This window comes from Drosophila subpulchrella, unplaced genomic scaffold, assembly GCF_014743375.2.
Source record: "Drosophila subpulchrella strain 33 F10 #4 breed RU33 unplaced genomic scaffold, RU_Dsub_v1.1 Primary Assembly Seq40, whole genome shotgun sequence".
NCBI lineage: Eukaryota > Metazoa > Arthropoda > Insecta > Diptera > Drosophilidae > Drosophila > Drosophila subpulchrella.
The window spans coordinates 46,045-59,264 of NW_023665622.1; the positions used below are offsets into that span (position 1 = coordinate 46,045).

General features: G+C 38.4%; 1 protein-coding gene across 3 annotated transcripts in view; it reads left to right on the forward strand.

Moving 5' to 3' along the window:
• Positions 1 to 7,141: 7,141 nt before the first annotated feature.
• Positions 7,142 to 13,220, forward strand: part of LOC119562209 (monocarboxylate transporter 13) — a 145,415-nt gene continuing 139,336 nt past the window's right edge. For 2 of the 3 annotated variants that reach the window (XM_037875406.1, XM_037875407.1), the window contains exon 1: positions 7,143 to 7,451. The gene's annotated coding sequence lies outside the window, so the exon portion shown is untranslated. Of the gene's footprint in view, positions 7,452 to 13,220 lie in introns of all 3 variants that reach the window. The other variant, XM_037875409.1, reaches the window with a different exon arrangement.

Here is a 13,220-nt window from a genome sequence, read left to right on the forward strand (position 1 = left end):
ATACGATATTTTTTTATTGTTATTCCTTTTGATTTTTATTAGCTTTAAGAGAAAACAATGGATTAAATAATTAGTATAATAAGCCTAGGCGCAAATAAACATAAATATATTATTCGATAAGTAGAAGGGAGGGAGGAGAGCGGGGAAGAGAGACGAGGCCGGGAACAACTCCTACGCAGTTGCCTAAGAAATTCACCCCCGAGGGAGCGCGAGAGAGCAGTAATCCGAACGACCTAAACGGAACGCAAAGCCCACCTTAGCGACTGCGCCGTCGACGACAACGGAGAGCGAGAGGGAATATCGAAAAGCGAGCTTGCAAGCAGAGGAGTTGCTGTTGCCAAGCCGAGAAAAGAGAGTCTCGAACTTTGCCGAGAAGTTCACCACTGCGACTGCGTGGTGAGAAAATGGTGAGATCGGAAAGGCCAAGGGCAGGAGGACGGAAAAAACTAAAGGAGCTCAGAGGGATTGACACGCGAACATCGGAGTCGGATAGACCTACTTAGGCAGACGAGATAAGTCGCGATTAGGCAGACCACGCGGTTTTTGTAGTCGGTAAGCGAAACGGTATAGTCGTGCAGGATTTTTACTGGTGCAGCGAGAAACGCGATTAGAACAAAGAAAACTGTAGACGGAGATTTTGTGAGAAGACGAGAGAAGCCAACAGTGAATAAAGACAAATTTAATGAATTATAACTTTGACAACGAATGTGTATTCCTTTACCTTACTGTAGACGGAAATTTTGTGAGAAGGCGAGAGAAGCCAACGGTGAATAAAGACCAATTTAATTAATTATAATTTTGACAACGAGTGTGTGTTCCTTTTCCTTGACTTTCGACCCGTCTCTATCAAGCCCGAAGAATAAATAAATAAATTATAACAAATGATAATAACCCTAACCCGAGAATCGATAAAACGTAACGGAACCGTAACCCCCACGCGTAATTAACTAACATATCGACCGTTAATAGAGTTATATCCTAGTTATTAATAAAACCCTGGGTCCGCCCGAGTTTCATCGTAATTAGTAATAAAACCTTGGGTCCGCCCGAGTTTTATCGTAATTAGTAATAAAACCCTGGGTCCGCTCGAGTTTTATCGTAGTTAGTAGTAGCGAAATTAGTAGCGAGTAGTTATTAATAAAACCCTGGGTCCGCCCGAGTTTTATCGTAATTAGTAATAAAACCCTGGGTCCGCCCGAGTTTTATCGTAGTTATTAGTAGCGAAACCCTGGGTCCGCCCGAGTTGTATCGTAAATAGTAATAAAACCCTGGGTCCGCCCGAGTTTTATCGAAATTAGTAATAGAACCCTGGGTCCGACCGAGTTTAATCGTTGTAATTAGTAGCGAAACCCTGGGTCCGCCCGAGTTTTATCGTAGTTATTAGTAACGAAGCCCTGGGTCCGCCCGAGTTTTATCGTAGTAATTAGTAACGAGACCCTGGGTCCGATCGAGATTTATCGTAGTAATTAGTAGCGAAACCCTGGGTCCGCCCGAGCTTTATCGTAGTTATTAATAGCGAAACACTGGGTCCACCCCAGTTTTATCGTAGTTATTAGTAACGAAACCCTGGGTACGCCCGAGTTTTCTACAATAGCCGTTTACCAAGTCCAGGGTCTGCCCGAACTCGGTAAACGGTCTTAGGTCTAGTCACGTACCTTTTGGTTCGATTTCCTCTCCTAATTATAAAGACCACGCCTCAAAACTCACTCGATTAACCCACATCGTCCACTGTAAATTTATAAATATTTTGTGGAGCCCCTAGCCAACCCCTGAGCATATCCTTGCTGGGAAAACATCCTTACAGCACGAACACCAGCAAAGATTAAATTTCTTATTCTTTGGGCCGCGGCTAACGGCGTTCATCGAAATTCACTCATCTGAGTACCGCGCTAAAAGACAGACCTGACGAAAAGCGTTAGCCGCGTATTTGCCTTGCGGCTTTCGTCGATGTGAGTTCTAGGCTTAAAGTAAATGGGTATATAGTATTAGTCTGAAAGTATGTTTTGTACGGTAGAATATATATATATGGTAATAATTTAGAACAGGTGCATGTGGTTCTAAATTCCCAAAAAAAATATTTTAAGGATTTATCCCAAAAGGTTTTCCGCGAATATCCGTGGTTCTCTTGTAATTTAATTTCAAAGTTGCGCGTTTTCTTATAAAAACAAAGTAGCTTCTACAACGATCTTGTGTGTTTTGCTTTAAAAAGATAGTAGGCCTTTTTACGATTTGCTATAAAAAATTACCTTTTCGAATTTTGTTTTTGATCTTGTGGAGCTATAAATTCCTGTTTAATGATTATGGGCAACTGCAGCAAGTGCTTTTCAACATTTAAAGCCTTTTATGTGAATAATACCTTTATATATCTGCAAACTACATAGCTAGCTTCAGTTTCTTGAAGACACTCGAACCACACAACAAGATTCCAGGCATTTTGTTTAGCAACGGTAAAATTGTATAATACTGATCGAAATGTATTTAAATACTTATTTTTTAATACTTATATCTTACACTCTTGCATTTAAAGAAACCACCGATACTGACAACGATGAGGAAAATGTTTAGTCTCTGAAATGTATTTGCAATATGGAGTATGCTTTGTTTTAGAGATAACACAAAAAACCAATATACCCTTATACTCTCAAAGTTTACTGTGAAAAAAAGTGCTTATACCCCAAAAAATGTTAAAATAGCTACCCCTCCTTGGACCGCGGCTTTTTTTGATTAACATTGCAAAGTTATATGAGGACACGCGATTCCTTGGAGAGTCTGTCGATGATATTTAATTGGCGGTTGTGGGAACTGGCCTGCTATTAAAATAATTTTTTTTTTTTTAATTTTAAAGAATGCTTATTATTTTAACAACGAATGATAAGCCCATATATATTTATAGCACAAAACTTAAAATCTCAGATAAGTCTGCTTTGTTTGTGCAGCATATCGATAATTTTGGACCTGAACGCCTTTGAAATCGCGATCCATCGAGGGTAATATTTTCGCGATTTAGATGACGGACAGATGAACATTTTTAAACCTATGGACCATCTAATGGTTGATGGTGGAAAGTCCATCCGTTGGAAACGGTTGGGATTTTTGACAAATGTAGAACTCCGGTCCCCACAGACCACATACACAATCTAGCATCCGACAACAGCTGATCTGAGAAGCTACGACAGCAAAATGAAGCCCACAGATTTTTAAAAAATCAAGTGGTTTCAAAGCAGTCGTTTTCTTGCACTGTCACTCCGGCCAGCCTTTTTTCGAAGACATTCACCCTACGGTAACCCTCTCACAGGGGTTGTGTCAACTAGCACGGTACCTTATAAGAACGGGGGCAATTCGGACTATTTTCTAGATTTATTACAGCCAAAATAAACCCACATATTTCAAGAAAATCAAGTGTTTTCAAAGCTGCCGATTTCTTGCGCGGTCACACCGGCCAGCTTTTTTTACCCTAGATGTGTTCCTTAAGAGTGTTTTTGGCGTGTCGCGGATGCTTCGCCATCTTCTCCGCGCCATCTGCATTCCAGCTCTGACTCGCAAAATGTCAACATGGGCCTTAAGTGAGTATGAGCTTGATTGGAAATTGAGTTTCGCTGATGGTGCAGGAAGTCACCCAGCATCCTGATAATATCTGGTAGAAGTCAGCACGTCCTCCAGCTTCTCATTAGCTGGCAAATAGCTCATTGGGAAGGACATGAACATAGACATCCTGCCGGGCGTGTCCACGCAAAGAAAGCAAGTTCTGGCCTAAAAAATTTGGTTGCGTTGTACTAATAAAAGTACCTTAACACGATCTCAGACAAGTTCTCCATTGGGGATTCGCTGGTCTCCACCACCACCAGCTACTTGGCAGCTAATGCGGAGCTGGAGGAAGCGCTGGCTACTATAGGGAGGAGGAAAAAAAACCACCCTCTAAGGTAAAGCTGGAGGAGCCATTACCAGCCATTGCCAGGACGCTGGGTGACTTCCTGCAGCGAAACAACCCCGTTCCTAATCCGGATCCCATTCACTTAAGGCCCATGTTGGCATATTGCGAATCAGAGCTGGACTGCAGGTGGCGGAAATAAGATGGCGAAGCATCCGCGACTCGAGAAGGAAGCTTTACAGTTCAAACTAACCTAAATAAAAACATTCTTCAAACATTCCATGTATAATTATTTCTTTGTGCACCAGCACATTCTTCTTTTTTAAATCGTGAACACAAAAAAAGTAGTAAGACCAAGTTACATGCATTCCGTTTGAACTTTGAAAACTTCGATCACACTAAATCGAATACGGTTTTTCGACTAGTGAAACTCTTAGCTGATCTGAGTTCTAGGCTATTTCCTTAGCTCATCTGAGTACCGCGCTGACAAACAGACCCGACAAAAAGCGTTAGCCGCCTATTTATCTCTCACTCACTCCTAAGGCTAGCTCGCGGTTTTCGTCGATATGAGTACTATCCCACGATTTAATGAATTTATTACTGACTTAGCTATTTGTTACGGAACTACAAAAAAAAGACAGCGCCAACTATTGAGAGCAAAATTCAGTAAGCAATCATCGCGGAGGAATGAGAGCATGAGCGTTAAAAGAGCCGCAAAAGATTTTAGTGTGCTTAGGAGTACCTTGAGAGACTGGCTAAAATATAACTATGAAGAAGTGGTTGACACATTTCTGCAGTTAAGGTGGGAAGCCCGGTTTCTGGCGCTGAATCACAAAAGACTTTGGAAGCATACATTTTTTTTGGTCGTTGCCCGTAACAGCTGTGTGCCTTGGCTATGTTATCGGAAAAATCTCTTTGTCGTTATGCCGCATACATGGGAGCAGAATAAAATGGCTGGTAATGAGTTCAGAAGCTTCCCTTCAGTTCCAACAAAAAGTTTCACTTGTGAATCACCTTGAGAATACCGCGGGACATTCCATATTGACAATTATATGGGTTTCCGCTTTTTCACAAGTAAAAATTCAAATGAAAATTTTTCGAAGTCCCTCGGGATTTAACTTGTTTCTTATAATCATTTGTAGCATGGCCTCACTGGGATTCTGTAGTGGATCTCCTCCAGCAGTTCAACTATTCTGCGGTTTTGCCCTTCCGTGGTCTTGCTTCCTGTCGGTGAAATCCCACAATAAAGGGCAACAGCTTGGATTAGGCGTCCTATTTCATCTGCACATACTCCTGCACGAACACCGCCAAAGATAAAATTTCATATTCTTTGGGCCGCGGATAACGGCGTTCGTCGAAATTCACTAGCTAAATCTGGTATTTTTTCTGGTATTTCCTCAGCTCATCTGAGTACCGCGCTGAAAAACAGACCCGACGAAAATCGTTAGCAACGTATTTGCCTCTCGCTCACTCCTATGGATAGCTCGCGGTTTTTGTCAATGTGAGTACTACCCTTCAGTTCTGCAGTAGGGACGCGGTGACATGGCTCAACGCAAAAAGCTTTTTTTGTGCCTAAAACGCTGTGCCGCTGTTGACGTCAGCAGAGCAGTCGGCGCAGCCGTAGAAGACTGCCCACGTAAACGATCGTGCAACAAAGAGAGGCAGATATTCGGATATTTCCCTCTCTTTCTTGTCTTATAATCTGCCTGCACTCCGCGCTCGCAGAGACAAATTTCGGACGGTCCGCTATTTTTTTTTGCGTCTCTCCGTTATGTTCGGCTAGCGACTAATTTTCGGCGGAAAAATTTTCGTAGAGCAGCGACATGTGAATGCCCTAATATTTTAGGCTCATTATTGTGTATCGAAAATATACAACTTATATTGTTTTATAAAAGTAAATTATTTGATTATAGAAAAATTAAGTAATTTGGATTTATTTATAATGTTATGTTTACTTATTATACATTTTTATTACAATATATTTTTTTAGTGTAATTATAGAAAATTAGTCCGTTAAAATTGATTTCAATATTTAAAACATTAGTAGTATTAGTATTAACATTTTTAAAAAATTCGTATTGTATTTTTTACTGAAGAAGTACAAATTATATAGTCGGATATATTTCGCCTTAGAAAGGGTATAAGTGCAGTGGCACGCGCCAACAGCGAAGAGAAAACAAAAGAAATCAAGTAAAGGGGTGAGAAGACTTGGTGCATTCTGTTTGAGTGATTGAAAGGGAAGCATCCATTTTAATGGTGCGCAGCAGAGTTACTTTAATCGTTTAGTTAATATAATAAAGTCAGGTAAGTGCTACATTAAGTTTAAGATGTTGTGCATTGATCTTAGTTTAAAGTACGTAAATTTTGAAGGTATTCAATGGGTTCCGTTAGCCGAAAGTGGATGACGAAATGTTTTGTGCCAATAAAAATCCTGCAAAGTAACCCTTTGCACACAGCTATAAAAGGTAAATATACAATTAAACAAATAAATCGCATTTTTTAAACATATGTTTTTTCAGGAGCGTTGGCCAAGGATTCAGAGGACCCGGACAAAGGTTTAAGAACGGCGATGACTAACGTTAAAAATAAGCTTACGAAGCATAAAAACAGAAACAATAATTGTACAATTTTTAATAATCTAAATAATACCATATATTTAAAATGAATGAAAATGAAATTAAATATGTACGTATTTTAAATTCTATATTTTTATAATTGACAACTCAAGGAAAAATTCTGATTTTCACAAGTGATTCACTTGGGACGTGTCCCTTGCAAGTGATTTCACAAGTGAAAACTCAAGGAAAAATTCTGATTTTCCCAAGTGATTCACTTGGGACGTGTCCCTTGCAAGTGATTTCACAAGTGAAAACTCAAGGAAAAATTCTGATTTTCCCAAGTGATTCACTTGGGACGAGTCACCGCCACGTGACAGGCCATACGAAAAATGAGTATAAGGAACAAGTGAAATCCCGTAGGACTTCGAAAAATTTTCATTTGAATTTTCACTTGTGAAAATGCGGACATCCCATACAATTTTCTGTATGGAGCGTCACTTGTTCTTCACTTGTGCACGAGGACAAGTCCCAGGTGATTCCCAAGGTGATTCACAAGTGAAACTTTTTTTTTGGAACTGAAGGGTAGGTTCTAACATATACATAGCGTAAACGAGCTGTAAAAGGGAGAGCAGCACTTCATCCTTAAATTCCACCGTTCCACTTTTGTCGCTAATTACTGCATATATTTCGTCGTTCCGCGATGGCCAAATTTTTTTCAATATTGTATTTTATGGTTAAACTGGGGTGAAAACAAGTCTTTCGTTTTTCGCGTTTTGTTTTTGTATATATTTTGAAAGAATTACATAAAGAAAACTGCCCTCAAATAGTGTACATAGTATGATAGTTAAGCAATAACTCGTTTCTGCTGTGGCGAATACTTATTAATAAATCAAAATATTCGGGTGTAAATAAGTGTTTGTCCGGTTACCATGTAACAGTAATAGCGAAAAAAAAGTCTTCCTTGTTGAGCAGATGTGTGACCTTATTTTGGCCGAATTTACATTGAAAAAAATTAAGATTCCAAGGTGAGCTAACATTTCCTTTTTCTTTCAGATAGTAGTTCGATGTGAACAGATCAGCTGACTTCTAACCAAAACATTGTCAATCGAACGTGGGGTCCGAATTTATAGCAAATTTATGTTGTTTTTGTTAAAACTCCCAAGACCTTTAAACAAATGTATATGGGACTAAGAGAATGTAAATATACATACATACTTTTAAATTATTTTAAGAAATAAAAAAAATTGTATGAATCAGTAATCCCGACAATTAATTTTATGTTGCCTTTCATCGAGAAAACATGTAAATCAAGGAAGTTTTTATACGCGTAACTCGTAGAGTTAAAGGGTATATTCGTCAGAAAGTATGTAACAGGTAGAAAAAGCGTTTCCGACCCCATAAATAATATATATTCTTGACCAGCATCACTCTACGAGTCGATCTAGCCATATTCGTATGTCCTTATGAATGCTGTGATTTCGGAAACTATAAGAGCTAGTGTTGAGATTTCAGATTAGATTCCTTAGCTTCGTACGCAGAGCCAGTTAGTTACGAGAATATGCCACCCACACTGTAACGCCCACAAGCCGCCCAAAACTGGCTTCTACAGTTTTAAAGCTAGAAAACATTTTTTACTGAAATGTATTGCTTTCGTAAATATTTACCTATCGATTGACCTACTAAAAATGTTGCCAAGCCTACTTAAAGAATCGCCACTATGAACACTGAAATCTGGGAAACAATCAAAGCTAGAGAGTCGAGATTTTAGATTAAGATTAAGCTTATTACGCTTATGTGCCACCCCTACAAGCCGCCCAAAACGTTGGCCCCCACAGTTTTCATGCTAGAAAAAGCTTTTAAAATAATAAATGAAAAACAGGTGCGCGGCTGGCACGAAATTTCTCATCAGAAAATACCTACATTACAAAATCTCGCAAGAGACCAATGTCCAATAAAGTGCCTCGAACAGAATAAAAATATTTTATCTAATCTGACTAACTTTAACTTATGGCGCTTAAAGCCCTATAGTGTTCTAAGAAACTTTCATTAACAACGACGCACATTTTAATGAACCCGTTTAGCTATTAGGGCCACAAAACTTTCATTGCCCATTAACTATCCTTATCCCACTTTCCCTTAACTTTTTTATAAGTGGGATATAAAATGAGGAAAACTCAAAAAAATTTAGGCTAATCCGATAAGTACAAACGAAGATGTTAACTCTTAAATGTTCTTTTTTCTATTGCAGGTAATATATAAGTCGGAACGAACCGGATCGGGCAACTATATACTATAGCTCCTATAGGAATGATCAAAAAATACTTTAAAAAAAATATTTAAAAAATTATAACTTCGATGTTTTTGACATATGTTATTCTAATCTTGGAATATTCTTTTAAAAGGTGAGTTCCAAAGTAAACAGGACTTTTAAAAAAAGACAGAACAAATAGTTTTTTCGGCAAAATCAATTTATTTTATTTTCAAAAGTCTCCTGCTGTAATACAGCGTTTTGCACGGTGCCATATCAGGTGAATACGGGGAGTGGTTGATGGTTAAAATGTGATTTTTGGTCAAATAGTCGGACACAAGCGTCGATCGATGAGACGGCGCATTATCGTGCAACAAACGCCAACTTCCATCTTCGCGATATTCGAGCCGAACACGTCGAATACGGTGCACCAAACGCTTCAAAACTCCAAGGTAGAATACCGCATTAACGTTTTGGCCGGGTGGAACAAATTCTTTGTGGACAATACCCTTGGAATCAGAAGAACAAATCAGCATTGTCTTTACTTTTGACTTCTCCAGGCGCGATTTTTTGGGTTTCGGCACGACCACTTTGAAAACGTTGAAACCACTCGTGCACTCTGCTACGGGATAGGCAATCATCGCCATAAACTTGTTTCATCAATTGAAACGTTTCGGTAAAAGTTTTACCAATTTTAAAACAAAATTTAATGTTGGCTCTTTGTTCGAAGCTCATTTTCGCACCGATGACAAAAACATACTGACACTTAAAACGCAATAACCTCACTTCCAATAGATGAAATGTCATGAGATTTTTACTGGAAGTCGATAAACGATAGCAGATTCTAACGCACCAGTTGACATATAGGTGGCGCCACTAGAGGGCGCTAGATTCAAAAAGTCCTGTTTACTTTGGAACTCACCTTGTAATATTTCAAAACTTCGATTAAAAATAAACAAATTATCGGACGACTTTATCATATACAGTTGCGGTTGTGCAGACTTAATAAGATAAGATTATGGGTAAAAATTGTACCAAGCATAATTTTACGATTTACCAGAGTAGGAAAATTAATCAATAGCAATCTATTCGAGTAAGAAGGTAACCTTACGTTTTGATCCCAGTTTTAACAAAAAGAAAAAATTGTTTCTGTACGGTCAATATGCACTTGATAATGTGGACTCCAAACAGAAGAACATTATTCTAAATTAGGACGGACAAGGGAAGTAAAAAGTAATTTGGTAGTGTATGGATTATCAGTTTATTCTTTAGACCAACGCTTTATAAAGCCAAGAACACTCATAGCTTTATTTACAGTAGAGATTATAAGAGAGTCAAATTTATGTTTTGGATCCATGAAAACACCTAAATCGTTGGCTGAATATATTCGGTTCAGAGACATGTTCTGAAGAGAGTAACTCATGAACGTTGGCGTACCCCTATAGAAAGTCATAACGTTGCATTTAAGATAGTTTAAATTCAAAAGGTTGTACTGACACCATTCCTGGAATCTATTAATATCTGATACAATCAGAAACAAAGCTTAACATTATCAGCATACATTAAAGTACACGAGAGTGAGTTACGATAGAGGGAAGATCATTTATAAACAGAGTAAAAAGCAAAGGGCATAAATGACTGCCCTGAGGCACTCCAGATGTCACGTTGATCATCTTGGAAACAGCGTTTTTGAATAAAACCCTCTGAGATCCACCATTCAAATAACTTGAAATCCAAGTTAACAGATTATTCGGAAACCCGAGCTGATCTAATTTGAATAAAATAAGAGAGTGGTTTACAGAGTCAAAGGCTTTGCTAAAATCTGTATATATAACTTCTGTCTGGAATTTTTTTTGTTAAATCCATCTGTTATAAAAGATGTCAATTCGAGCAGGTTAGTGGTGGTCGATCTTCGCTTTGGTAATAATGCGGTAAAATGGAATTAGGAATTAGGAATTTCACACAATTTGGAGATTTCTCTATACTTCTGAACATTCATCTTTGCAGATGGTAGGAAAAACAGATGATGAGATAGACAAATTAAAAAGTTTTAGAATGGGTTTACAAATAGTTCGGGCACAAACCTTAAGCAAACACCCAGGGAGTCCATCTGGCCCCGGAGAATAGGTTGGCGTTATAGTTTCTAAGTCACTTAAGAGAGAACTTTCGGTCATTACAGGAAAAAAAAATACAATTTGCCCGGTTTAAGTAATTGGCGTAGCTAGAATTAGACCAAGAAACAGAACTATAAGTAGATTGGAAGAATTCAGCAAATAAATCTGCAATTTCGGGATCCGTAGATGCCTCAATAGAGTTAAATCGTACTGATGATGGCAATGCTGAAGACTTTCGCTTAGCATTAACAAAGTTATAAAACTGCCTCGGATCCCTACAAAATTTAAATTTACATCGGTTCAAATACATGGAATAGCAATGACTGTTAAGTACGTTAAAATTAGTACGAGCCACCACACATCTTGAAAATTTGGATAGCCTACCCGACTTTTTGTACTTTTTATAGAAGTTCTTATTATTTCAAGCAGCAAAATGTCAACTCTCGTTTGAAAGAGTACGCTAGTTTCAGCATGAACTCCATACACTTTATCTTTGCGAGAAAAGGTAGATTTCCATATTCATTATTCTCCTAATCTGCAGAATCGTTCAAGTTTACAAGGCTTTTTCGCGTCGTTGTTCTTCAATGTCATTCACTGTGATAGTAAAATCATACAAATTGGTTTTCGCAGAGATTTCGTATGTGGTGGTCGTGAGTTTGTCTTTGCTGTCGGAATATGTTTGTATCCGGGTAAAAGGTCGTGTAATATCTCATACTTTTCTTTGGAAAGTTCTAAGTTTATAAACAAAGCCATTGCTGCTTAAGAACCATACTTTTGAAGAAACCCGCTTGGAATTGTAGGAATGCTTTCCTTAATGTTTTTATAGAAGTTTGTTTTGAGGTTTCTAAGTCTTTGCAACTCATTGGTAAGCCTATCTAACTTAGGAGGAAAACTATCAGGAACACATTTACAGAAAAAAGAGTTTAGGACACTATAAAATAGTTCCGTAGCACTTTCAATAACCAAGCAATTATATAAATTTGTCCAGACAAATTGTAAGTTCCAATGTGGGATGATATCGGTCTTCTGGCACAACTAGTGGGTCAATTCTAGATACCGTGACTTCAGACGGATCTAAAACAAATACAAGATCTAATTGTCTGTTTAGTGAATTACGTATAAAGCTAACTTGCTGTAATGATAATTCTAACAGACGAAGTCATGGACAGATAAAGGGGTATAGAAACTTTAGCTTGGCGAAGTTAGCTTTCTTTCTTATCAAACAAAAACAGCTCTTAACGAGGTAAAAAGTAGTGGCGAACGCGCCTTAAAAAATTTCTGATATCAACAATTGTGACGAAAAATGATATTACATTCGATAAAATAAATAAAATAAATAAATAAATGCGTATTCTCAGTAAGAATAAATTTAGCTAAACAGCCGGGGGTTTTAAGCCCCACCGTATCAAGCATCTCCCATTTTCTAAATTTTTACTTTAACACTTTCACCGCTTTTTCTCCAAAGCAAATCTATATTTCGAAAGTCTTGATATGCAATCTTCTTGGTTTTTGCGATACCTTTCGATTGGTGTATCACTCGTTGCGATCGAACCATAATGGCAGATTTTCAATTTGCGGCTATATATAGTAGTTGTCTTCGCACGCTCTCTTGCGCGCTTCGCCACTACGTGTACTGCCGTCCACAGTGATTTATCATGGCTTTAGTAACAAAGGCATCAAGCTATTGCTAAAACTTCGCACCTGTATCATTTTACCAGAAAAACAAAACTATGCAATTCAAATGTCTTTTTAAATAGGTTTTTAAGGTTTTGACAATCACTTTATAAGCAAATGTTTATATATGTTTTTATACTAGATTGATGTTTATACCCGTTACTCGTAGAGTAAAAGGGTATACTAGATTCGTCGGAAAGTATGTAACAGGCAGAAGGAAGCGTTTCCGACACCATAAAGTATATATATTCTTGATCAGGATCACTAGCCGAGTCGATCTAGCCATGTCCGTCTGTCCGTCTGTCCGTCTGTCTGTCCGGATGAACGCTGAGATCTTGGAAACTATGAGAGCTAGGCTATTGAGATTTGGCGAGCAGATTCCTGAGCTTCTTACGCAGCGCAAGTTTGTTTCAGTAGAGTGCCACGCCCACTCTAACGCCCACAAACCGCCCAAAACTGTGGCTTCTACAGTTTTGATGCTAGAGTAAAAATTTAAACTGAAATGAATTGTTCTCATCAATACCTATCGATTGACCCAAAAAAAAAATTGCCACGCCCACTTTTACGCCCACAAACCGCCCACAAACTTCAAAAAACCGTAAATATAAACGCGGATATATCGGAAAATATCAAAGATAGAGAAACGGGATTTCAGATTTAGATTCCGTAGCCTTGTACGCAGCGCAGGTTTGTTATGCGAATATGCCACGCCCACTCTAACGCCCACAAACCGCCCAAGCCTGTGGCGCCCACAATTT